This window comes from Nothobranchius furzeri, chromosome 1 (genome assembly GCF_043380555.1).
Source record: "Nothobranchius furzeri strain GRZ-AD chromosome 1, NfurGRZ-RIMD1, whole genome shotgun sequence".
NCBI lineage: Eukaryota > Metazoa > Chordata > Actinopteri > Cyprinodontiformes > Nothobranchiidae > Nothobranchius > Nothobranchius furzeri.
Genome location: NC_091741.1, coordinates 30,528,729 through 30,556,592, shown reverse-complemented (window position 1 = coordinate 30,556,592; position 27,864 = coordinate 30,528,729). Strand labels below are relative to the sequence as shown.

Below are 27,864 nucleotides of genomic sequence, written 5' to 3'. Positions count from 1 at the left end.
CTCAAATTGGAACGTCTTCAGCAGTTTGGACACTGTTGTCAGAACTTGTCATTTTGTTTAAAAAAACATTTAAAAACGTGTAAAACGGAGCAACTGTAAGTTTATTACATGAAACGTACATTTATCATCCGATAACATTATGTAGTTCAATAACTTGTCTGTCTACGCTACTCTACGCTATTCTTTTAGACAGATTGTTTTCGTTTGTCCCTAAAAATGTCTTTTTTCTCGTTATTCTGATGTGCAGTGCTGAAATGCCACCCCGTCCCTGTAATATGAAAATCTCTTTACACTGAGGCACATCAAACTGTTTCTCTCTTTAAAAAGAACATCTGGAGTTGTGTGGAAAGGTACGCAAACAAATCACTTTTTCGTCGCTTTTTTTCCCCAAAAATCTGCACAAACACAAACTTTTTAAATTCTTCTACAAAGCGAATTTTAAATTCCATCCATTATATTTGATGACACCCTGTATTAATGACACATTGTTCCTCACTCAACTAGATTAGGTTAACAGGCACCATTCAGCATACAGCATTGATTTAACGCATTTAATGACTGTAAAACTGGAACAATCTGGTAGTTATTGATGAAAATACTCAGTGCTGGCATCCGTTGTAAAAAATTAAGCTGTTCTGGTCGTGGTTTCTTCTCAACGTGATTTGTGTTCAAACATTGTTCAGATTTTCCAGGAACCAATTTAGAGTGAATCACCGCCAGGCTGAGCTGATCTTGGCAGCTGGATTTTCCACTACGGTCCAGTTTACGGCTGATCCAAACCAGGCCGGGATGCCAGCCTCAACATTAATGCAGTATAACATCTGTGACAGGCCTGTGGCACAGACGTTTGTGTAAAATAGTTTTTTAAGAGGACACCTGCATTTTCTCAAGAAGACTCATTTGGTATGTAACAAGCATCTGTTCATGGTTGTTTGTCCAAGTGAAGCCTGTGGCTAGTTAGAGTGCTGGAGCACTTACACTTGTCTCTGCTCGAGGGTTCTCACTGTCTGTGGTCCAGTTCAATAACGTCAATGAGGTAGGTCGCACAAGAAGCCAGGATTCATCCCTGCTGTTTTGGTGCCTTTGGATTGGTGTGATTAGGTGTGTTTCCATCGTCGAAGGTTCTGGGAGGGGGACGTTTACCGGGACATACGATGGCCCCGCCCTCACAGCTGTTGTGTCTTCATACAAATTCAGGCCTTTCAGAACTTTGCACAGACGTAAGCACGTCACGCCCTCTTCTGCAGAGAGGGATGTCACTGATCAGCGCCAAAAAGCATCCACAGTAGGGCTGAACGATTTAGGAAAGTAATCAAATTGCGATTTAATTCACGATGATTTTCTTAACCCTCCCACTGTCCTAATGGGTGTGACCCCGAGAGGAAAGTTGACCGTTGAGCAGGGTTGATGGTTTATCCCTTGGGTCCACGTGGCAGGGGTGAGGAGTGAGCACCACCTCACCCCTGCCACGTGGACCTCAAGGGATAAACCATCAACCCTGCTCAACGGTCAACTTTCCTCTCGGGGTCACCCATAAAGACAGTGGGAGGGTTAAGGGGCTTTTCTCATATTTTTCAACTAACAGAAGCAAAAAAGAATCTATGTAATTTGTACTGATTATAAACAAGTTTACATATCTACATATGTTATCAACAAGTTTATTTGTCTACATCTACATGAACACTCACAAGTAAAGACAAATTTTAGTATAGAAGGTGTGATGCTTTGCAGCCAGAAGCACATCCCTTGAAGCAGCATAGCTACTAGCATTAACTTTGAAAATGTATTTGCAGGAAAGAAGTGCATCCCATCTGTTGAAGTATTTTGGGTTTAGAGTTTTTGACGTCTTGTCCATGCAGAGTTTCCGTAGTTCAGTTACGTTCACAGCTGCTAGCCAAAACTCCGTGAAGTTAAAGTACGGATTTCTGGCTTTACTAAAATATCGGTCTGTACTTATTTGATTGATGGCAGTTTTTATTTTCTATTAGACTCAAAATGTATTATAATGTGGATTTTTCCATGCATATTAGCATTGTGCTAACCAAAGGTGTGGACTCGAGTCACATGACTTGGACTCGAGCCAGACTCGAGTCATTATTTTAATGATTTCTGACTTGACTTGATAAGACTTACAACGTGACTCGGACTTGAACGCCAATGACTTGCAACTTGAATCGACTTGCATCTGCTGACTTGATGATGACTTGATCATATTTGATATTTTAGCACAAAAGTGACACAGAATGGACAAAAATCAAAAATCATTTGGTTCTGGGTTTGATTTACTGCTAAATGCAGCAGCTCTTTGTTTATAATCAGTTTCAGTTGCACTTCCTGCTTGTTTGAGCAAATAAATGAAGCTTTAAGAGGCTTTATTTCTAGAGTTTATTTATTATCATTGTCATTAAATTGAAGTTGGACAGATGACTTGATTATGACTGGAAAATTCAAAGTTATAGACTTGGACATGACTTGGACTTCCACATCATTGACTTTGGACCCAACTTGGACTTGAATGTCTTTGACTTGGACTTGACTCGAGACTTGACTGGAAAGACTTGTGACTTACTTGTGACTTGCAAAGCGGTGACTTGGTCACACCTCTGGTGCTAACCACTCGCTGCCAGTGAAATCGTAGCCTTCGCGATTAGAAAATCTCTTGACACATCGCAATTTAAAGGGACTTTACAGAGTTTTGAATTTTTATGCTCGCGTTTGCCCCCTCAGGCCAAAAGCGTAACGGCAGCTTCAATAGTAGGCTCGTGCACGAGGCACGCATGCTGTACGTGCACACTCCTTAACGAAAATAACAGCTGAGACAGTCCCATGTGTGTGTGTGTGTGTGTGTGTGTGTGTGGCCCGGAGGACAGAGGACAGGAGAACACGCAGCTAATTAATTAAATAATTTGGTTCTGTAGCTTTCTCTTCAGCACAGCCGACAAAGGTTTGTGATGGGTCAGTCCTCCTGCATGCTCAGATCATTCCCTCCCCTTGCTGGAAAAATTGTTCCAAAATGAAAATTGAACCCACATCTTTTTTATCTGTGAATTCAATGCCGTTCGGCGAGTCGCAAATAAAAATTTGGGCATCTTATTACTGTAAAAAATATACCATTAATGCAAAAAAGAAACTCTAAATAAACTATTTTCACATCCAGAATCAAACCCAGGTCTTTCGCACGGGAGGCTGCCATGTTACTAGGTGAGCTAAAGCACCAGTGACGTCATTTGTATCTGTAACATTTATATCCTTGATGACAGCTGAAACAACGTACAAAGAACGGTTCGGAGTGAAAATGGCTATTTTGTTGCTAATTAGCAGGAAATATCTAGAAGAAAGTTCTACAGAAAGTAGCTAAGGGTCCTCAGAAATGTAGCTAGCTTTGTCACTAGGCGTTAGGAACGGCGACATAGTGGCACTGCCTCTCTCTCTGCTGCTAAAGCTACAGATAGCTAATGCTACGGGCGATGCCTGAGCGTGAACGCGCATGAAGCAGCCTGCTCGACCCGAGCATCTCTCTTTTTCTGTGATTTTACAGAAAAACAGGCAATCACAGTAAAAATGCCAGGGCTCATTCTACAGGACCAGGGCATTGCAGGAGAACGTATGAAGAAGACATTTATTATTTCTATACATGTTTTGGCTGTCAAACTTCCATAATGCCCCTTTAAATGCACATGCAATTAATCGTTCAGCCCTAATCCACAGTAACATTGAACGTTTTATTCTGTTGAAATGCGATGATTTAATCCCGCCAGAGGACCGGGAGAGGTGCTGTGTGATGTAAAATGTGGTGTTCAATGACCAGGAGAAGCGCAGTTTTTACGGTACTCTGAATGTTCCGGAAAATGATCCAGTAAACAGCTCAGTGAAGTGGACACACACATGCCCGGATGTTTCAGTACAATTACGCTGAAGCTCTGATAGTGGAAACACGCCCATAGCCTCCTCCCCCTGCGATCATCTGTATGTCAGCTAAACAGCCCTACAGATATCACAGAACCCAACGGCATTGATGGAAAGATGGATTTGCATACATGGTAAAAAAAAATCCAGCCCAAGATCCTCGCGTCAGGTACCGATGTGCCTGAGAAGCCAACAAACACCAGTCCAGCCGCCGGGTTGAAACCTGCTTCACCTGCAGCATCTCACCTGTAGTGCACACGGTAGTGGGTTGGAGCTGCCGCTGGCTTTATTTTATAACCTAAGAAGTTCATAACAGCAGAAGTTCGAGCCACCGGGGATAAGATAAATGACACCACATTTCCATCCACCTGCAGCCAGAGATTAAAGTGCTCTCAGAAGATCCCAGACAGCTGTCTGTATCGGCTTCAGCCGCCAAAACACACCTGTTTTTTCTTTCTTTGCATAATTGACTCTCTGTTGCTTAGAGGATGAAAAAGTTCACAGAAAAGGTTATTTCTTTTGGATTTGTGCAACTGAAATAACAGCAGTCTCTTCCACTTTTCAAGAGTCTCGGTTTCCAAATGTCAGATTCACCGACGGCCAAGTTTCAAATTCAGGTTGCACATTTGTTCACGAGAGTATTCAGTGAAATTCAACATACCGTATGAGATGTAAAACATTTGCTGCATAATGAGTTTTTTTAAGGGTTTTGCGAAAATGAAATGAAAAATAAACAAAGTGGCGTCTGAAGACATAATAAGTAAAGTAAGTACATTTTATTTATTTAACACTTACCACAGACATAGAATCACAAAATGCTTCCCATAGATCAAAATAAAACAGTCATGAAATCATAATGATCTCAACACAGAAATAGATTAACATCAGAAAAAATAAAGTCATAAAATTATACAATTTCATAAACAGATGAAAGATTACAAATTTCAGTTAAAAATGAGAAAACAAAAGGACATCGTCCTCTACTCCTGCTGTACTGTTTTATTTTCTTTATGGGCATCGCCATATTGTACCTTTGCGATTGGAGGTTGAGCTCTCAGGATGTGGAGCACCGAGTCCCACCTACCCACTCGCAACCACCTTTATTTTGATTCTTTAATCAGGAAAAATGTCCTCTTCTTTCACATGGAGGGGGCAGGACCTAAAATGTACTCTGCAGCCAGCCACTAGGGGGTGCTCTTTAGCATTGGTGGAAGATTCCTATCATGTTCTTTCTTCGGTTGTTATGAATGTCCACAGGTGAGACACCTGGGTAAAATACTGCTTCTGATGATGGCTTCTGTGTTTAAACGCGTTTATTATAAATCACTTAAAACGAGCTAATGCAGATGAAGAAATATGGAATAGCTTCGACCAGTTAATTACGACGTGGGTGCTGGTGGATACAAATGTTTGTAACAAACAAAAGAAATGCAGTAGCTGTTCCAAATCTTACTGAATTTAAAAGATTACGGCGGCTGTGGTCTTGTCAGGAAGCAAAAGGCTGAAAAAATAAACATCTGATCTGCGTACGCTCGCTTGTTGCACAATTCCACATTACGCATGACCCTGTTGTCATAACAACGAACTGACTGAAAGCACCACAAGCCAGTAGAGCACAAGTAGCGTCCAAGTGTAACCATCCAACACTAGACAACACCTCACATCACAAAGAACACAAAGAAACAGAACATTCAGGTTGTTACGTTATCTTAGGTGTTGGCCAATATTCTAGCATTTCGTTGGCATCGTGTGTGTGTGTGTGTGTGTGTGTGTGTGTGTGTGTGTGTGTGTGTGTGTGTGTGTGTGTGTGAGTGCGTGTGTGTGTACTCCTTTAACTATCCTTCTTAGGACCAAAACTGGCATGTTCACTAATCCTCTGAAGACCGTTGGGCGTTATTAGGACCAAAACTGGGTCCTAATATGTGGACCCCCTGTTTTAGGCTTAGGGGCGAGGTTTAGAGGTAAGATGTGAAGAGTTTTTCTTACAGTTAAGTTTAGGACTACACTGGTAACGGTTAGGTTTGGGAAATGGGTCTCGGTTGATTCCCCCTGCTGCTCCGCAGAGTTTAGTATGGAAGCCAAAGATGTGCACGCTCACTCGAGATCAGGTCCAATCGTGCAGTTACTAAAATGAATGGAAGTCAATGTAAAGTCCTAATATGGATAGAAAAACAAACGTGTGTGTGCGGTAAAAAAAGAATGTTCACCCAGGTGATACCTAGCCCATATTATACCTTTGTTTCATCTCTAGAGGTGAAACGCTGCATTCTGAACGTTTTAGTTGTTTAAAGGTGCTTGAATCAAAGCGTAAAACAAAATAAGCTAAATAACTGTTCTTCTTTCCACTCCCTTTCAGGCAGCTATATAAATGTTCACATGCATGTATGTGTGTATTTTATTTTTTATTTAACCTTTATTTATCCAGATGAGTCGATTGAGCTCATTGTCATTTACGACGACGATCTGGCCAAGAGGCAGCAACAGACACACAGTTAGCTTTACATCAAAGAAAAACAGATAAAAGTAAAACATACAAGATAAAAATAAGATAAAACAGTCAGACATAAAGACAAAGGAATGTTCTCATTTATAATAGGTACAAGCAATCAAAACAGACTAAAACAGTCTTTAAGTACTCAGAAGCACATTGATCAGAAACTATTGATCATGATGAATTATTGAAGGTAGATAATGGAATGTAGGTAATGAGCAGCTCAATCCAGTCGATGGAAGCAGCAAACTGGAATGAGGAGCGGCCAAAGGAGGTGCGAGCTTTGGGAATAACCGTAGAGATGAAGTTTTGGAACGTAAATTGCGCTGGTTGTTGGAAGTGATGAGTAATGAGCGAAGGTATGACGGTTCTACCGATGATTGTTTTGTATATGAACTGATACCAACGTAACAACCTGCGGGAATGGAGGGATGGCCAGTTAACGAGTGAGTACAGGTCACAATGATGAGTAGTGAAAGGGGACCAGTGACCAAACGATTGCTGTGTGATAAATGACATCGAGTTTACAAAGAAGATTTTGGAAGCAGTCGTATAAATGATGTCACCGTAATCTAAGATGGGAAGGGTTGTCATTCTGACCAAGGATTGCTTTGCAGAATGAGTAAAGGATGACCCGTTGCAATAGAAACCCAATTCTTGATTTTACTTTGTGGTGAGTAATGAATTAATGTGAATGTCAAATGAAAGTGTGCTGTCGAGCTAGCTACCCACTGACTAGTAGTATTTCTGCACCAATCTAAATGCCTGAAATGAAAGAACCAAAAACAATAATAAATATTTCTGTACTTTATTTTGCTGGTTGAATGTGGGGAAATGCTGTGTACTTTAAACTGCTTGGTCAAACATGTTAGTGGGGCTGCATAAGAACCATGAGCTGGTGCCCGGCTTCTCCTGTCTCGTGCCCGGGAACAGTTGTTAGAGCGGGCGGCTGGCTGTTCCCATTTCCGGGACTCGCAGACTTCTCCGATGCGAGGCTGTAGTCATGCTGGTCACTTGCAGATCTCTGAGGGAGACCACAGAAACACTGCACCTCTTTAAGTTGACGCTGCTTCACTTTTGATTTGCTCAACTGCATTTTCTTGCTAACAGTTTGCTAGTTGAATGGGGAAAAATTCTATGCATTTACCATGACTGCTTGGTCCATCAGCTCCTGGCGATCTTTGATTGCGGTGGACCAGCAAAGCCCAATATTCTCAGTCAGCTTAATTAGTTGTGATTCAGTTACTAAGCAGGCTGGAAGTGCCTTCACTTGGAGTCGCTCTACTGCGTTTTTCTTGCTTAAAAATGTCTGGAAAAACTCTTTTAGCTTCGGGGTAGCATGTAGCAAATGTCCCGCTGATCTCCGACCGATGTATGATGCCACGGCGCCCGGCGCCGATCGCAGCCGTCTGAGGTTCTGCTTGTAATTTAACTGAATGACTGGTTGTGTTGTAACGCGCCTTGGGGGGTTCCAGGACTCTAGAAGGAGCTATATCAAAATGCAGGCCATCTACCTTGCGACCAACTCCCAATCAGCAGTTCAGACATGTTTGAAATTCTGCTCGTATTGCACTGTTGAAGCAGCGCTGTGACCCAAATGTACCAGAACCGCTCTCACAGCGCATGCACCAACACAACTGTCCAGCTATTTCCATGTCCACACACACACTTCTCTTTTTACTTTTACATCTTTCCCCACACACAATGGCATGTTTTCTGTGTTCATGTCAAATCAAAATGGTTTACTTCCAAAACATCAGGTTACTTCCTTTTATTTTTCTGTCACCAGTTTAGTGTATTATTGATCCATGTTGGATTATGTCGACTCCAGGAAGAGAAAAGAAAGAATCTTTTGTATAGCGCCTCTCAAGAAAAAAATCTTGAGAGGCGCTATACAAGAACAAAAAAAAAGATTGTTTAAAATGTGATTAAAATGAGAAAATAAACAGATAAAAATTCTGATTGAAACATGTAAGGAAAGGGAAAGAGAAAATGAAAAGGAAAGAGGGAAATCGGTGGATCCTGGTAAAGGCGTAGTTGGTAGAAAGAGCAGAATAAGGAGAGGGTGATGAAGGTCAGGCCAAAGCCTGAACAGGTGAGTCTTCAGCTGCTTTTTAAAGGAGTCCACTGAGTCCTCTGATCTCAGGCTCAGGGGGAGAGAGGTCCAGAGTCTGGGGCCACAGCAGCAGATGATCTGTCACCTTTGACCTTTAGCCTGGTGCTGCACAACCAGTAGGCTTTGGTCACTGGACCTCAGGGACCTGCTGGGGGTGTAGGGACTGAGAAGATCACCAATGTAAGATGGTGCTTGTCCATGTAAGGCCCTATAGACCAGAACCAGGATCTTGAAATGAACCCTGAAGTTGACTGGCAGCCAGTGAAGCTGGAGGAGAAGCGGGGTGATGTGGGTGTGTTTGGAGGACTTGGTCAGAAGCCGAGCACAGGCGTTCTGAACCACCTGTAGACGGTTCAGGGAGGTTCTGCTCAGACACGTGAAAAGAGAGTTACAGTAGTCTAAGCGTGAGGAGATGAAGGTGTGGAGAACTGTCTCAAGTTCAGAGCAGCATCTGCTTCTCCTCTGGCTTGTCGGATACGAAGGTTCGATGTGTTACTACCACACGTACAGTGTGAGAACAAGACTGGTGAGCTTTGCTCTGTGAGAAAATTGTACAGTTTGAGATGGAGTTGAATGCAGCGCTCAGCCTAACCAGAGAAAAATGAGAACCTACACAAACATTTTTAGACCTTCTGGAAGCTTCCTCACAATTGTAGGATTAAGTTCCCCTGCAACAGTCAGTCAGCTATTAGTAAAAATAACACTAAAAAGTTTTTTAAACTTTAAGCTAGGGCTTCTAAATTTATCTCAGTGATTGTTGAGTTTGAAACTCGACCAGTTTCATATTTGACGCCTCTGCAGCCCTCTGCTGACCAAAAACCACACTTGATAGTTTTGTGGAGCAGGTGGGTGTTCTAGAGGGAGCTCTTTAGCTGCTTTATGACTGTTAGCTGTAACGCTAGTGATTAGTAGTTGTTCATTGTCAAGAAAAAGCACAAGGAGAAAAGAAAGAACATTATGGCTGCGCCTGGACATAAAAACAAGAAAGTAACATCTTTGGAGGTGAAGCAAACACCTAAAACCAGAGTGAACATCGACGCAGCCTACGCTAGTTTGAGGGAGCTAAAGGGGGCTAGAAAATCACAGAGCGAGGGAGGCTTTGTTTCTTCTGGACTTGGAAGGAGGGCTGGGCAATATGGCTTAAAATCAATATCACAATATATTGAGGATTTCACCTCGATGACGACAAATGGACGATAGCTACAGATATGCGTAGAAACAAAAGTTGTCCACTAGATGGCGCTGTCACGTGTATTACGTCGAGATGATGCATCTTTTGTTTTTAATATTGAATTCATTGATATGAGAATAATTATATCGGTTAGTCATACATTTGGATAACAATAAGTTTTCGAATTACTGCCCAGCGCAACTTGAAAGCAATAATATTTTAGTCCAACAGTGTGGATTCTTTTACTTTGTGGTTTATTTTAGTATTCGTTGGCTCATGCTAATGTTAGCTCGTTGTTAGCACAAGCTACAGCAGTGTTGTTTACGACAGCTATAATTCAACTTTCAACCAGTAGAGCAGAGGAGCTGTTACTGAGTTGGTGCCAACATGCAGGTGTTTCTGTAAATATCTATAGAAGATAGTGAAAAGTGTTGATTTGGTTTAATTTGAGAAAACAAAAATTTTTATCTTGCAGTTTTTAGATCAGACTTTTATGTTCCTAATTATACACTCGCTCATTATTAAAGGAGACATTCATTCTGACTTATAATATGCAAAAATATCCATAAAATATCGTTGTGAAGTTTAAATATGATTCACCTAATAAACAGTGACTTTTGTTTCTTTCTGAATCCTAATAAAGCACATGAAATGACTGATTTGAAGTCTGTGAAAGTAGCACAGAACAAAGCCGCGATGCAGCAGGATGTTGTTTTGGCCAAACATTCCTCTCTGCTGTCGCCTGTGTTTGTTGGGACCATGTTTCAGAAATTTCTCACAATGAGGGACGGTTATTATTTCACATTGCTGGCATACATTTGACACTACAGAATAGCGTGCAGTGATTCCAAATGGCTTGAGGTAAAAATCTCTGTGGTACAGACACCGAGCAGCTGTTAACCCTTCATGTGCCAGCCAGGATAATTGGCTGGAAAAGCCTTTGTCTGTGAGAGAGGGAGAAGAAGGTGGTATGGAGGCATGTTTGCTGTGTGTGTATGTGTGTGTGTGTGTGTGTGTGTGTGTGTGTGTGTCCTTGGGGGTCTCTCTATCCATCTTTCTCTCTCTTCACTCTTTGGTCCGGAGCTTGTTACCATAGCAACTTAGAAGAAGAGGTAATGCTGCTGGAGTCCCAAAAATTGTATTATCTTTCTCAGACACATACACACGCACACACACACACACACACACACACACACACACACACACACACACACACACACACATACATACACACACACACACATACACACACACACATACACACTCACACACACACACACACACATACACACACACACACACACACACACACACACACACACACACACACACACACACACACACACACACACACACACACACACACACACACACACACAGCTCCTTCATCTGTCTGGCAGATGGGCAGGCTGTGGAGTGTGTCTGTGTATGTGTGTGTGTGTGTGTGTGTGTGTGTGTGTGTGTGTGTGTGTGTTTATCTGAGTGTGTCCAGTACAGCTTGTTCATGCTGGCAGGCAAAAGCATACACACACACACACACACACACACACACACACACACACACACACACACACACACACACACACACACAGATCCGCTGAAGGAAAAGCAGGACAGGAGGAGTGGTGCAGCAGAGAAGACGGGGCCATGCAGGAACAGCAGGAGAGTTTATTTATACTGCTGCAGGGCCATAATTGACTCAACTCATTCATTATTACCAGAATATTCTCTAGTTGTCAGTTTATCATACAACTGGTACTTTTGGCTCTGCGAGGTGCCATAAAGCATGGTTAGCCGGATTACTCCAGTCATGCAGAATACCAAAAAGTCCTCAGTGGCTTTTCACTGGAGTGCTCCGTTCCGTTGTAGTGCATAGGATGGTGCTTTGGGACATAATGGTATTTTAGACTAGGTTTTATCACAGCTTGGGGGAGCTTTGACCCACTGTTTAACACTCAAACTAAGTGGCTGAGATTTTGTGCCAGCGTTGCTGATTTTCTGCAGGAGAATCAGGGAAATATCGTCCTCGCAACATCAAAGGGAGAAAATACGTTGCTCCAATTTCACTTAAAACAGTAATCTGTAGCAATACGTGGATTATTGTTACAGTTTTATCAGCAATTCCATCACAATTTATAAAAACATGAACAGAAAACAAATGATTAAAGATGAAAACAGATAGATAAACAGGTACATTTCCCCGAGACAGCAGCAGGATTTCAGCAAAACAAATGAGGAACCCTTTTGTAGGGTTTGGTAAACTGAGTGCTTTAAGAGCTCAATATATATATCACCTCTACTTATGACCAATAAGCTGTGATACTCTATGTAAATATGGAATATCACCCTGCTTGGTCTTTACTGTGTTTAATCAGAAGATTCTAGGATTCTTTGTTTATTAGGGGGTTGTACACACTTTGTTTTGATTCAGGAAAGAGTCAGGTTTGTAAAAGTAAGAATTTAATTCACAAATAATTAAAACATGACAAGTTAACTAAGCATTTACTGTGAGTGGATGGATCTAGGTGGAGGACATGTGATGTATGAACCCTATGTGTGAATTCGATGTTATCAGAACTTTCATATCTAGGAGAGCTGAGTTCTGGGTGTAAAAGAATTTGGTTTGCGTTAAGCTATGAAGTTGATTATTATCAAAAGCACATCAGACGCTATCTCACTGTGTTCTACGTACCCACTCGAAGACCCTCATGATAGATCCTGAATGTCGATGTCCTTGGACTCCCAGGCACCGAGTTCCGTAGAAGAAACTGCGGCACTACTAGACCGGTCTTAGATTCGTCTCCAGGTCACAACAGGTAGTTGTTCTGCGTCTCGGATGGATTCTTAAGGAATCTTGCTGTATCAGCGTCGCAGGTGCAAAAAGATTTTGACGGCGTGTCAAAAGCTTTGATGGTTTAGAGAGATTTTGCTTCAGATGGCCGGTCTGAAGCTTGCTCAAGAACTGATGAATCACCAGAGTGATCCGGTTTTAATATTCTCATGTACTGATTTGTGTAGCCAACCAGAGGTTGACATGTTGAGGAATATTACCAAAACAACTCGGAAACACGCCTTCTTTGATACCGGATGCTCTGATCTGGGGTAAACGACTATCTATGTGTCACACGTTTGACTTAACTAGACTTTGTCCTTGTGTGAATGCAAATGGTGATGACCTCATCATATCAGCATGCTGAAACATATCAATCAATGTAATCATAACATTCATTTCAAACCTCAATCACAGATTAATGAAAGCATTTCATTATATTATAATTGTTATAAGTAGCAATAAACAAATGTTTATTTAATGATTATCTAACTTATAAGTTTTAAATATTGATATTTAATTTAAGCAATCAGTCTTTGATTTAGCAACTAATCTGAGCAGCGAGTGTTCACTTATTCAGAGGCATGAAGAGTCCTGTAGCACAATAAGAGAAGCTTGGGCCTCGAGGAGAGAACATAGTGGTTGACGATACGTTATCACATGTTCAGAGCTGCAGAGAGGCTCTGAGCTCCAGCTGATGGGATGAAGGCTGGCAGATTAAAGGGAACACATGCGTCTCGTGTCTCTATTTTGACCAGATGTTGAAGGGTCAAACTGTACCTAAAAGCTGACCACTGCCGGACATTACACCTTTGACAGACTGACACAAACACCAGTCAGACTTTTAACAGGTCACACAAAGCTGGAATCTACATGACTAAATAAGCATGTTACCGTCTTTTGAAATTTTCACAATATCTGTCTGGATTTTACAATTTTTAACAAACTGTTCCTTAGAAATTTGAAACAAACTCTTTTTGCTGCTACACTATTCTTATTACATTCACAAATTATACATCAGAATCTAGTTTGTTGTTGTTGTTGTTGTTTTCCACCTGGTGTGTCTTTAAAGAGCAAGTAACGCCTAAATAAGGGTGACGGTGGCACAGGAGTTAAGAGCTCGCCCCGTAATCGGAAGGTTGCAGGTTCGAGCCCCGCTCAGTCTGTCACTGTCGTTGTGTCCTTGGGCAAGACACTTAGCCCACGTTGCCTGCTGGTGGTGGTCGGAGGGACCGGTGGCGCCAGTGCTCGGCAGCCTCGCCTCTGTCAGTGCGCCCCAGGGCAGCTGTGGCTACATCGTAGCTCATCCCCACCAGTGTGTGTGAATGGGTGAATGACTGATTGTGTTGTAAAGCACCTTGGGGGGTTCCAGGACTCTAGAAGGCGCTATATCAAATACAGGCCAAATAGACTTTTTTTTTTTTTGCCGATAACCTGTATAGATGAGTGTCTAATGGTGCTGTACACATGCTTAATCATTAGTGTGGCAGTTTAGTGCAACTTACTTTAAATTTAATATTTCAGCCCAAAACCGTAATTCTATCTCCATCTTCAGGTTAAAACTCTGCTCCACATTTACGTACATCAGCTGTGGCTGATGGCTAAGCTGAAAAATGTGACGTTGTCAGCAAATTACTATGTGGCTGCACTGGTCTCCAGTTGAGGCAGCCACACCTCCACCTGGCTCAACTAATCACCTGCCGTTATGATGCTCATAGCCACTTGCCTCCTTGGAAAAAAAAGCCCTCCACCCCTTTTCATCTAATGATCGCAGTTAACAGGAAGTCCTCCAGAATGCTGCAGAATCTGTGTCTGCTCTTCTCTTGAGCCGTAAGTCTACTGTGAGTGTGTGCTAGCATGCACGCGCTTGTTAACAACTCGTTTTTCGACTGAGAAACTCTGACAGCACATGCGGGGGGTTGAGGGGTGTGCCGTCTATCGCTGCCTAGGTGCCACTCACTCTGTCCACCAGGCTTTGAAAAGTGTTTTCCTAACAGGAAGTGTGGATGAAATAGGTCTTCACCGATGCCTTGACTCCCACTTTAATTCCTATGAGGCTTAAAGTTTACTTTGTATTACCTCTATATATTGCAAGAACAATCTTCAATAGGCTTTTCCACGTAAGCAACGCAAAACATCTGTGAAACTTAGTACGCAGCAGTGAGCCGCCGTTAAACTGGATGGGTGCGTTTCCACTGGCTGCAAAGGGACACGTTTTAGATGCATCCAGAAGCGCTTTGAGTCTATTTTTACACACTTGCAGAATGTGTCAAGCTCAGCAGTTCAGATTGGGTCGGACAGGAAGTTAAACGCGAAAGCAGTGTAAAACATCTGGAAACTTTCAAAATGAAAGTGACGTGTAGATTTCCAGTCACTTAACTAGTGACAAAGAACATCATTATCTGTGAAACCTCCACAGCGGAAGTAAACGGAACATAAAATAAACCACAAAACATTTTGGATCCGTGCTGTTTTCCTTGTCTTTGCTTGTTATTGTGTGAACTACCAAAATCACGCATGGTCTAGCAATTCTTCAGTCACTTTGTGACCTTGCGGGACCAGATGCGTGGAGCGCTGTTGCTGTTATTTCGCATCTGAAACACTCCAGGTGGGAAGGGAGATCAACGTGTTTATTACATTGCGTGCATCTCACGCTGCTGGTGGAAAGCCGGGTTTATTTTGGTAAAAAAAAAAAAACAGAAAGTGTTCTGAATTTTACAAATCTGCTCTTAAAATCAGAAAAATAACTCGTGTGAAAATCAAAATCTTTTCATCAGCTGTTTCGTACTTATTTTACATTCTCATCCAATGTGCTGTCAAGGAGGGAATAGCAGGTGTGTGGTTACCATGGTAACATTAATGAGCTACTTGTAATCACCACGACGACCTTAATGAGCTACTGGCGGTAACCATGGAGGCCCTAATAAACCACTGTTTACAGCTAAAACATTTATTTTTCCTAACAGTATAAACCTCTTAAGATAATGTTATGAGATTATTACACAGCTGACTTGTAGAGTTTTAGGACACATGTCTTATGTTTGTTGCTTTAAAGCACACAAGGTATTATTATAAACAACAGTGGGACTGTTTGCAGCACTAAAAGTGTACCCTGTTAACCTCGTCTTACAAATCTCAAAAACAGTTAGCTGTTAGCTAGCGCTACAGTGAAGGCTTCCTTAGCTACAAAATGAAAAGTGGTAAAAGTATCTATATGCCAGCTCCAGTCTTCTGTGCTGTGGTTAAACAGCATGTTAAGAAGCCCATTAGCATCTACCCAAACACAAGTGACACTGCAGCTTTGTTCACATGTGTTTAAATGTGAGGAGCGGAGCTGCTAATTAGCTAACGAGCTAAGATCAGGGCTTGATTTCCCGCTGAATGTTTGATTTGCTGCTCTTCTCTAACTAAGCTCAAAACACATCTTGTTTATACACTGAATTAAAATGCATACATTTATGATACAGTAGTGTGATTGGCAGCTCACCTACAGTAAGTGGAAGGTTCACATGTAAACCTAGTGTTTCCTGTCTGGTCTCAGTGTAGGGTGTCCGTATGGAGACACTGAGGAAAAACACAACAACTTACGATTCATTAATGATTTGTGATAGTTAGCAATAGATAGTTTTTAAGCTTCAAGCTAGAGCTTTAACATTGATCTCAGTGATTGTTGCGTTAGAAACGTGACCCGTTTCATATTTGACACCACTCTGCAGTCCTCTGCTGACTAAAATCAGCACTTGATAGTTTTGTGGAGCAGGTAGAAGTCCTTTACCTGGTTTATGGCTTTTAGCTGTTATGCTAGCAGTTAGCATTCTCAGTTCGTCGATCGTTAATAAAAAGTAGAAGAAGAAAAAGAAGAAATTTGCTTTTTATGGTTAGCATCATGGTGGAGCCTAGAAGTAAATAGTTAAAGAGCAAGTCACTCCCTACCAGAGTATTACTCCACTCCCACTTCCTGTTTGAAAAATGCAACAAATGCTGGCTGTGTCTCAATTCAGGGTCTGCATCCTTCGAAGGACCCGGTCTACTCGGCCGACGTGGGCTGGGTCCTCCGTCGGCCGGGTAGACCGGATGTTAACGGCTGTGAATTTGGACAGGCCTAGCCTTCATGAATCCCCGCCTCTCCCTCGGCGAATGTTCCGTCGCCTAGCAACCGTGGAACCGCTGAGCAGAAGGGAGAAGGAACTTTAAACGATGGAGCTCGAAGTTTTATTTAGATCTTTAATCATTTCCTTGACTGTTGGAGAGCTAATTCGGAGAAAATACGTTAGACTAGCTGAGCCTGAGCAAAGATGTGATAATAGTTTTTAATACTTTCTAAGGGTCTTAATTTGACCAAAACCGATTTATCACCTTTTAAGACTTATCAAGACCCAGCGGATACCCTCTAGTAAACAATTCTCATTTGTAAACAAAAATAAAATCCAAGAGTTTCATGCAGAACTGATTTTATTTAGATATTTATTTTATATGTACATGTTTAATCTTTATTAACCATTTTTTCTAGCAAAGTAAAAAGCTGTCAAAGTTCTCCCTTCTCTCCTGCCCTCTGCTGCTCTGCCTCCCTCTGCAGCCTCATGTCCTCCCTGATCAGCTCCAGAAGCATCGCTGGCACCTTCCCCTGGACGCCCATTTTCTCCAGAACAGTCTTAACAAACATGTAAGAAAAGAAACAGGAAGAGAAAAGAGGACAACGGGTTATTCCTTTCATGTTTTCGCAGAAAAAAATAAACTCAAACAAGTTTTTAAAATATGAGATGTTATTGTACCTCCATGCCACAGCCGCCGAATACTTTGCTCCGGTGATCATGTGGTCCATCTCCGCCCTAAGCTTAATAAAGTCCCTGGTTTTCTCTTTTGTTCCTAAAATACAAACTTCTATTAAAATCAGGGGGAAACGTAACGGGAGAAGTACGACACCGAGCGGCCGAACATACGAGCCGAGACCGCAATACAAGCACTTTTACTGTAACATTTCTAACTAAAATAATGTTCATGTATCACAAAAAGCCCTTAACCTAACAGTTTTCAAGTTTATGCTGACATTTATATGCACAATCCTCTCCGACAGCTCCTACCAGGACTCTGGCTAGCCAATCACAGCGCTCTAGATGGGTTTCAAACACATAAAGAGCTGTGATTGGTCCATAATGGTGGGCCAATCATAGAGCTCTATCTACTTAGTGAACAAATCACAGAGCTTTATCCGCTTTGTGGGCCAATCAGGGCACTCTATATGCCTGGTGGGTGGGATGATGCAACAGAGTGAAACAAGAGTATGTCACATTCATTGTCCAGTGGAATGCGGAGATCATTTGAAAGACAACGGTAGAACCCGCCCCACAACCGAGAGCCGTCAATGGAGCGTGGCCAGACTAAATAATACATTTAATTAGTCTGGCTTGCCAGGCTAGTTGCCTAGCAGACCGAGAGGGCGGAGCCGCTAACAAATACACACACACACACACACACAGGCTCACAACAACATTGTGACATCATATCGTACCAGCTAACATTCTAGGGTAGCTCTTAGCCAATAGCGATGGCAGATTTAAATTCAACTGCAATGCAGAGTTTTTACCTGACAACAGCACAACCCTGACAGTTTTAGGCAGAAATTTTTAATTTTAGGTAAAATGCACTAACGTTTAAAACTATTGACCACATGTGTCTGCAGCATGACATGCATTTATATAGTTTATCAGAAAAAAAAAATTGATTTGGGGGTGACTTGCTCTTTAAAAATGAATGTCTTGGAAGGGAAGCAAAGAGCTAAAACCAGGGTGAACATTGGTGCGGCCTACACCAGTTTGAGGGAGCTAGAGGTACACTTAATGCATCAGGAATGTGTCCAAAAGCTCAAATGTCATGACATGATCTCCTCTTAAAAGCCCAAAGATAATCAACTTTAGCTAATACTAGGTTTTACCATAAGGCAGGGCTGCCAACGTTTGAACATTTAAAAGGGGTATTGGAGGTGAGGCGTGAGAGCGTGTGAAGAGGGTCAAATGCATGTGTCTCATGCTCAATGCGTGAAAGTTGGCAGCCCTGGTAAGGTCACTGATATTTCTTTTCCCCCGTGACACCACTCTAGGCTCATTTAAAGTCCAGTTCTTACGGCAGGATGAGTGTCAAGTTTGACCCGACTCTCCTCTACCAACAATCTTAAGGATTTGCCCGATTACCATAATGGCTTAATAAATAAATGATCATAAATTCCTGTCATATGTGATGTGTTAGGACCGCTCGGATCATAAATCTACTCAACATGTTGAATTGTCATGCCCTAATATGGTAGAGTGTGTGGTGTGCCCTGAGGATAAACACGTGCCTGGGTAGTTCTATAAAGGCACACTATATTAAAGAAGTGAGTCATTATTTTCAGAAAATATTGCTTTTGAAAATGAAACAATTTCAAATAATTTGAAAGGAGTGCAATGGCGTTTACTAGCAAGTACCCAACAGTAAGTACTTTTTCTCGTATTTGATTAGAAAATATCTGGTATTGGTGCATCCCTGATGGTAACACGAAAGTGAGATTTCCATAGTTTAAGCTAGTGATGCACCGATATGAAATTTTTGGGGCGATACCGATATCTAATATTAATATCACTGTTATGGCCGATAACCGATATGTGCCGAGACCGATGTACTGACATTAATGCTTCTAAAATCAGATTTTGTATAAAATGAAAATCATTAAAGCTGAGTTTATGTTATTATGTACACACACCACACACATGTACGCTTCTGAGATGATTACAATCACTGTCACATGACTAAGCCAATACACATCACCACCTCACCCTCTGAAACAGATAAACAAATGGGAACAAGATCGAAAAATATCGGTTGTTAATATCGGCCCAACTTTATTTATCGGACAGATACAGACATGTTAAAAAATGGAAAACATCGGCTGATATCGATATTGATGCCGCTATATTGTGCATCCCTAGCCCTTTAACTGTAAATTCCACACAGAGAAACAAAGAAAGGTAAAATATTCTATTTAGTGCTATTTTATTTTCTTCATGATTACATTTGGGGCAATAAGGGTTATATATAAGTTAAGGCAATAATAATTAAAAGAAACTATGTAATAATACTAAGGTAACAATATTATTAGGTAATTAAAAAATCCCTGTAATATTCAGAGTTGTTTTTAATTTAGTAATAATTTTCTTTTTCATCAAGTTCTTTGCATGCTGTATTAAAATGTTGAGACTACAATGGGCTCTAGTGAGTGGGTGACCAGCCAGTCAGAAGGATGACGTTCACACCTGTTTGTTCAGCCGAACGTGACTGGATTTTTTTCTGCAGACATTCCTGCCTGTGGACGTGCCCCCCAGATGAACACCAAGGTATTCTAAAATAAAAAAATAAATAAAATAAAAACATCTTATACCTAAAAGCCAAATAATTCAAGTGTCCTTATCATAAATAATTAAGAGAATTATTTATTTCATGCTAATTTGGGAAGAACTGTGTAGTTCTGACAAATTAATGTTATAATATTAAGTTATTTGGGGTAAAAGAAATTCAATTCAATTCAATTCTATTCAAAAATACTTTATTAATCCCAGAGGGAAATTGATTGAATGGATAATGGAGAAAATGGAGAAAAGCAGTACTGTGCTTCACTTTTTAATGATATGTTAAAAGCCTTTGACACAGTAGACCAAGCTGTTATGAAACAAAAGCTTCTTTGTTTGGAATTTTCTGAAAACACAATCTCATGGTTCACAGACTACTTGATGGACAGGACTCAATGCGTTAAATGTGATGGGTTGTCCTCTTAATGTTTGAGTGTCCACAAGGGAGTACCACAGGATTCAGATTTGGGACCCCTCTTGTTCATCATGTACAGTATATTAATGACTTAGGACAAAATGTGTCAGGCGCTAATTTGCACTTTTATGCTGATGACACTAGGGCTGCAACTAACGATTATTTTCATAATCGATTAATCTGTCGATTATTTTTTCGATTAATCGATTAATCGGTTTGTTATTGTTTAGCTATTTAACCTATACAAGTGATGGATGAATTTCAGTTAAGAACAAAAAAACATAAGAGAATTGTGCAGTTGACTGCAATCTATTTTATTGCACATGAACACAGTCAGCAGTATAAAATGAGCTAAACAGTGCAAAATATCAGTCCAGAATAATTTTTAGCATTAGCTGGAAGCCTGCTCCTTCCACCATGGATAGTGGCCTCATGTCTTTTACCAGCATGTTTAGAATAGAGTTTGTAAGTGGTATGAATTGCTGGGGGGTGAGTGTCTTGTTCCCCATGTAGTTGTCCATCGTTGCTTGTTTTTTTCTGCATAAGAAACACAAATAGACTGAAATAAGTACACATATAAAATAAAGCAGCACACACACTACAACACTAAATCAATATTATATTATTTGAATTAATTAACAATATACAGTGATCATTTATTTTGAGGGTTACGTTCTACAAAATAGCCTGCAACAGGAGATATTCAGAAAAAAAGTAAAACATTTTTACTATTAAAAAGCTCTAAGTAAGAAGCTCATGAGGTTTTTACTTTGAGTCGGGAGTGTTTAAATTAGCCAGAGAAATGTGAAAAATGTTTATTTTGTGTAATACTGTTTAAGAAACATGATAAAAATGTGTTGTGAGGCGTTTTACAGCGTTAGATAGTAAAACAGCCTTTTAATAGTAAAAAAATGACTTTTTCTGAATTTCTCCTGTATTTAAAAATTGAAAGTGTACAACTATGCCGCGTTATATTCACCTGGACACAGCTCGTCTGTATATTTTTCACCGCGGAGTTGTCCTTTTTTGAATGAGGAACATAGTTATGGGTTTGTGCCGTTTTTCTCTTAACGAGAACATTCTTATAAACAGACGTGCTAAATTTGGCAAGCGCATGATTCACAACACGGAGGAGATTCATGATTGCATCTAGTCAATCAGAAGTAGAACACCGCAGACTGACGCGGCAAAAAAACATGTTTAACATCCACTATAACGAACTCAGCTAAAACACTAAGTCCAGCTTGTTTATTTTCTGTTACTTACCGGGCTGGCTCTTCCAAATGACGGCTCACTTGACCGCGGTGCTCTTCCTCTGCTGCATCAGCCCCCACATGCTTTCGTCTCAAATGTGCTCCCATACTCGTGAGGTTTTTGTCCGGGGTTTCTCTTCAGTTTTGTCGCTTCTATTTTTCTTCCGTATTTCCTCTTGTTCCGCCATCTCTCACAGCAAGATGAGCGTCAGTAACGTGATACGTCATGAAAACCGAGGGCACCCATTGGCTCATTTCTTCTTCTACGGCTCCACTGGTAGATCAGTGGCTCATTACTGCCACACACTGGCGGCAAATTTAACAGCTTGTAACCGATGTCAGATTGTGGTAAAAAATAGACTTTATGCGGTAAAATATGATTATTAAACAACTAATCGATGACTAAAAAAGTTGTTAACTATTTTAATAATCGATTATAATCGATTAAATCGATTAGTTGTTTCAGCTCTAGATGACACAATCATTTACTGTTTTGGAACGTCCTTCACTAAAGCTGTTGAATTCTTACAGAAAGCTTTTGATGAGGTCCAACAAACACTTCTGCAGTTAAAAATGGTCCTCACTGCTGACAAGACTAAGCTAATGTTTTCAAACTCTAAAAAAATACCTCTAAGTATGCCCTCAGTGACCACTCTTGAGGGAAATATCATAGAGGTGGTCCACACATACAAATACCTTGGTGTCTGGCTCAATGACTCCCTCTCCTTCAAGCCCCAAATAGATAATCTTGTGAAGAAACTCAAACCCAGACTGGGTTTTTCTTTTGAGGCAAAAAATGACTGGTTACTGCAACATTTCTGTCTCTTCTGGATTATGGAGACCTGTTGTATATCAATGCCTCAGCACAGTGTGTGGGTAAGATTAATGTGGTTTATCATGCCTCGCTGAGGTTTATTACTGACTGCAGACCACTGACCCATCATGGTAAACTGTATTCTCGAGTGGGATGGCCTTCTTCATCCACCAGGAGGTGGGGGCATCAGTACACCTTCATTTATAAGGCCATGCTTGGATTACTACCTACATCTGTAACTTAATCTCAGAGAAGTGTAACTTCTCACAGTCAAATGATCAGCTGTTACTTTGTGTTCTGTTTGCTCACACCAAATTGGGCAAAAGGGCTTTCGTTCACTCTGCTTCTTCTGCACGGAACGGGCTGCAGGGAAACTGGAAATTAACCGAGTTTATCGCCTTGAAAACGTTTAAAACCAGACTGAGAGCCCTTGAGACGGATTCCCTGTGTTGTAACTGCCCTCTGTAATTTTGTACGCAACATGTCTGTGGAGCAGAAAAATGTGTAACTGTAACTTTTGCTGCCTCTTGGCCAGGACTCCCTTGAAAATCAGGTTTTTTAATGTCAATGGGACCTTCCTGGTTAAATGAAGAATAAATAAAATAAAAAATGTCTCCCTTACATTTTAAAATAGAAAAGAGCAATAACATTTCACATTAGAACATAAAATGAATGCTTAACAATCCACTTTATGTTGGGATTCCATATAAATTATAATTAGAAGAGGGTAACACCAGCTACGCTGACATACGCCACATTCCCCCTAACCGATTCAAATCTTGGTTAATTGGAAATCCCAAATCTCTGTTTACATGGATACTAACTGAAACGATGCGATCTTGCTGTGAGTACACATGCACCAAGCATTCAGTCAGATTAAATAGGGTGAGCATGCGCAGAGTTGTCTTTTTGCCAGAAAACAAGGAAGCAAATGCCGTCTTGTCTGCACATCTTTCCCCTCGTATTTTATTTAGCTTTGTTCGTTGACTTAGGTTTTCCCCCGTTATGGACCTTCGTCACATTTTTGCCTGTATGCTTTGACTCGTCCTGAGCGTCTGCAAAGGCGAAAAGACGTCACTCTGAAGTTGCACACAAGCGCAGTGGGCATTATTTTACTCCAATCCGAATGTGTGTGTACGTGGACGTCAATGATGATCGGACAAAACCATCTCTCTCAAGCGGAATGACATTTCATTCCGATCGGGCCGTATCGGATCAGAACGTCATGTTTACATGCAGAGTTTTTGATCTGGTAGGGCGTTAATTCCGATTACTTGTGTCCATGTGAACGGAGCTACTGACTCATTCAGCCATAAAGAAGCAGATCCCTAATCAGTTTTAAAAATAACAAAGCCGATTTTTTCACAATTATGTGTTTACCGACATGTCATGGTGGACTCAGAAACTATTTCCATGTGCTTTATGACTTTCTTGACCTCACTTAACCCTCCCACTGTCCTAATGGGTGGGTGAGCACCACCTCACACCCCCGCCACGTGGACCTCAAGGGATAAACCATCAGTCCTGCTCAATGGTCAGCTTTCCTCGTGGGGTCACACCCATCAGGACAGTGGGAGGGTTAACATAAAAACTTGTTTTGAAAAATCAATAAAAGGAGGCACCTCCTGCATCAGGAGCAGCTCTAACAGGAACTTTTTTGTGCTGCGACTCTAAATGTTTCTTCAAATTTAACGTAGCTTTTTTTTTTCAAACTATATTAGGGCTGCACGATTTTGACTGAAATAATAATCACAATTATTTTGATCAATATTGTAATCACGATTATTAATCACGATCATTCATCTTATCTGGTAAAATATGTATTTTTATTGCACCAATTACAAACTGTCACGGTCAGACCTAGTAACGATCAGCCGGATCCAACAACAGAGACAGTTTTAAATGTTTATTTAAGGACTTGATATAGCGATCGGGACCCGCTGGAGTCAGTTCCGGGCGGTGTTGCCGCAGAAAACAGTCAGCGAGGGAGATGATTCAGACGCTTTAATATGAAGAGTAACTGACCTCCTGAAAACAGCAGTTCAGTGGTGAGGGCTGCCGATAAAGGTGATTACTCCGGTTCAGGCTGGGACTGAGGCAATAGGCAGACTCCGTGGTCAGACAGGCTGAGGTCGGGCAACAGGCAGGCAGACAGGTTCAAACGCTCGAAGGACTGTGACAGGGCAGCAGACGATCTCACACTGCACAGCAGGAGCCAGGTGCTTGAATAGAGAGCAGCACAGGTGGAATTAAACAGCTGGATTGCTGCTGCTGCTGCAGGGAGACAGGAAAACACAGAGAGCAGGGCATGATCATGACACAATGTCGCAACATTTTTAAGTGAAAAATGAAACTTTAAGATAGATAATAATAATAATGTAACCCCCCCCAAATACTCCTATTGCAGAGAGCAATCTTAAAGCGCAACTTAACAGAAAGAATTACAGTTTATACAGAAAAGGTCTCCTGTGTAGGTTTCATGGCCTCTACTTGTTGCTGATTTGTTGGTGGAGCTGGTGGTGAGAGGCAGCTGATAGCCGGGGGTTCTTCTGGGGATTAATCTGGATGTCGCGGGTCGACGGTACCTGGGTCTGACTCTGTTTGCCAGGAGTCCAGAAGATGTGGAGCATCTCCAGCAGCATCCCGTCTCTGACATTGCCTGTTGCTGGTGATGGTGGATGGCTCTTCATCAGAAGAATCTCTAAAAGTATAAATATATCAGATTTTATAAAACATATTCAAGCTAGAAAAATATTTGAACTGTAGATAAACTCACGGCAGCTGTGATGGCAAAACATCTTTGTCCACACCTGAATCCTCAACCACAGATGTACACGGAGCTTTTGTTTTCCTGGAAGTAGCAGTAATAGTATATAATAGTATAGTAATAGTATTAGCAGAAGTACTAGACAACAGAAACTGGAATGTGTTTAGTGCAGAAATACTTACTGCATTTGAGATGGAAAAACCATGTAGTTTTGTTTATTTCTTCAGGCACTCGAGGAGAACAGACGCTTCTCTTTCGCTCCCTTATCTTTTCTTCCCAAGGCTCTTTGTCCTGTCTGCCCACAGAGCGCTTCTCTTCATTTCTTCTGATAAACTCCATTTTTACTAACCATGGATTTGATGAACTGGTCATTCAACGCAATTGATAAGATTTTTTCAACAATGAGAACGGAGCAGGGGGCTCCCACATGTCCACAGGGGACACACCCGGTGGGATATATGCTGGATTCCTGGAAGGAGTGGAAGATCATTTGCCTCAGCCAGCTGTCCATTGAGGACATCGAAGGCGTGTGGATATTCGGCCTGATGATCACTGGATTTCTCCTGATTGGAGTGGGAGGATATCTGGTTTTCTGGAAATTTGGGAAGACGGGAGCGATTGGAGGGCGACCCGCACCCACGGAAAGCACCGTCCATGTGGGGACTTCTCAGACTGGGACGTTACTCGAGGTGAACCGTAAGCTGGACAATGTTCTAGCTGCGATACCGGTATTAGTGCGCCAAATGGATGTCATCTCGGAGAGAGTCACCGGACGGTATGGACAGGTTTAAAAACCCACAATTGGCTTCACTGAAGGACTGGAATGATCAGTTTAAAGACTGAAGGCAGAGAGGAAAATGATCTCAGCCTGACCCAAACAAAGTCTTGTTATCCGAATCTGACGCCCTGGTAGCCTTGAGCTGCAAGCAACTAAAACCTCCACGAAACAGATGCTGTGAAACCCGACTTACCCCCTCACCCGGGGCGCAGATAGGATTTTCAAACGGGGGGGGGGGGGGGGGGGGGGGGGGAGTTCCAATGTACCCTCCCCCAAACACATGCACGCACGCACGCACGCACGCACGCACACACACACACACACACACGCACACACCCACACACACACACACACACACACACACACACACACACAGAGACTATTGCAAGCGCCTTAACTAGAGCTCAGTCAGTTTGTGTAATTTCATCCAACGGTTTACGTAAAAACTAACTTTTATACACGTGTCTGAAGCCGTTATGCAACAAAGCTCTGCCTGATCAACACAATGAATGATAAATGATCCGCACTTGTATAGCGCCTCTCAGAGTAAGGCCTCGAAAGCGCTTTACACCACAGTGAATCATTCATCCATTCACACACACATTCACACACTGATGGTGATGAGCTACGATGTAGCCACAGCTGCCCTGGGGCGCACTGACAGAGGCGCCCCACTATTTATTTCAGTCATTAGTTATTCTCCCAATCAAGTACTAACCAAAACCTCGTGTTTTATGCACAACATTAAATGCTTTTCAGCGTACCGATCTTTACAGAAAACATAAAAACCCTAAAAACTGCATATAAAATATATTTAAAAAACTAAATTCACTTATCACTTAGAGCAGTGGTTCCCAAACTTTTCAGCCTGATCAACAGATGTTCCTTCATATTTAGACGTTATTTATAAATTTTCATTATATTTGGAAAGTTTTAATTCATATATAAATCTCTTTTTAAATTTTAAATTTACTTTTTTATGATTATGCGGCACACTTGACTTCCATATATAACGCATCGGCATCTGCCTCTTTTTTACGGCTTTTTTTTTACATTGTCGCTACGTCTGTCACGTTAGCGGTGTTTTACCATCGTTTCTACATCCATCACGTCCCAGAGAAGGTGAAACCAACATCAAACCCAACGTTGGGAGCTCGTAAACCCCACACACCTCTCGTGCAGCACCAGCTGTCTGATGCTGCAGCAGCGTCCATCTTCCCGGCTGGATGAGTGAATTTCTTCATCAGAGTCAACATTCTGCTTCATAGTCAGAGTCAGTCATGACCAGACCAAGTGATCAGGCAACAAAGACCAGACCTGCCGGCATTTATACGTTTTATCTAATATTTACTCTCTTCATGCTGCACGCATCTCCTCCTCTCCCCGACTGGGAGCCTCTCGGCGGGAGGCGATTTTCAAACTCTAAAAACTCCCAAACTTTGCTCAGCCTGAAGGTTCCACATCTCCACTATCTTCTGGTGTAAAGCAGTAACTTCATGAGGGATCATATTTGTAGATGAGACTTGTTAAAGTCAGCAATGAGGCTTTGGTGCTTATAACGAGTAAGTCCCAACACGACAACAACGTACTGAAACTAGAACCAACACGCATAAACAGACAGATCGGTCCCGCCTACTTACACTGTTGGACTTTTTTAAATACGCAGTCATCGTTGCTCATCCTGCATCCTAGCAGCAACCACTTTGGTGCCTCTGGAGTCGGTGTTTGTTTACGTCATGCTGCATTCAATGTAATTGGAAAAAGGAGCTTCAAGCTCTAAGCCTCCGATTTTGTTTTCTTTCTGGCCTTAGTTGGGGGGACGGATCGGGGTTGATCTGAATCTGGGGGGGACAGATCCCCCCCGTCCCCCACCCTATCTGCGCGCCTGCCCCTCACCCACCCCCCACCCACCACCCTTGCCTTCGGATTGGTGGACTTCAGCCT

General features: G+C 41.7%; 1 protein-coding gene and 1 long non-coding RNA gene across 3 annotated transcripts in view; one reads left to right on the top strand and one right to left on the bottom strand.

Annotated features, from left to right (window-relative positions):
- The window catches only part of aff2 (AF4/FMR2 family, member 2), a 332,245-nt gene that overhangs the window by 60,175 nt on the left and 244,206 nt on the right, over positions 1 to 27,864 (top strand). The window lies entirely within an intron of this gene.
- On the bottom strand, positions 20,605 to 22,446 carry LOC139070742 (uncharacterized). The gene is made up of 2 exons (XR_011521203.1): positions 21,575 to 22,446; positions 20,605 to 20,845 (listed from the first exon to the last, which is right to left on the bottom strand). It is a non-coding gene; the product is annotated as an uncharacterized lncRNA (long non-coding RNA).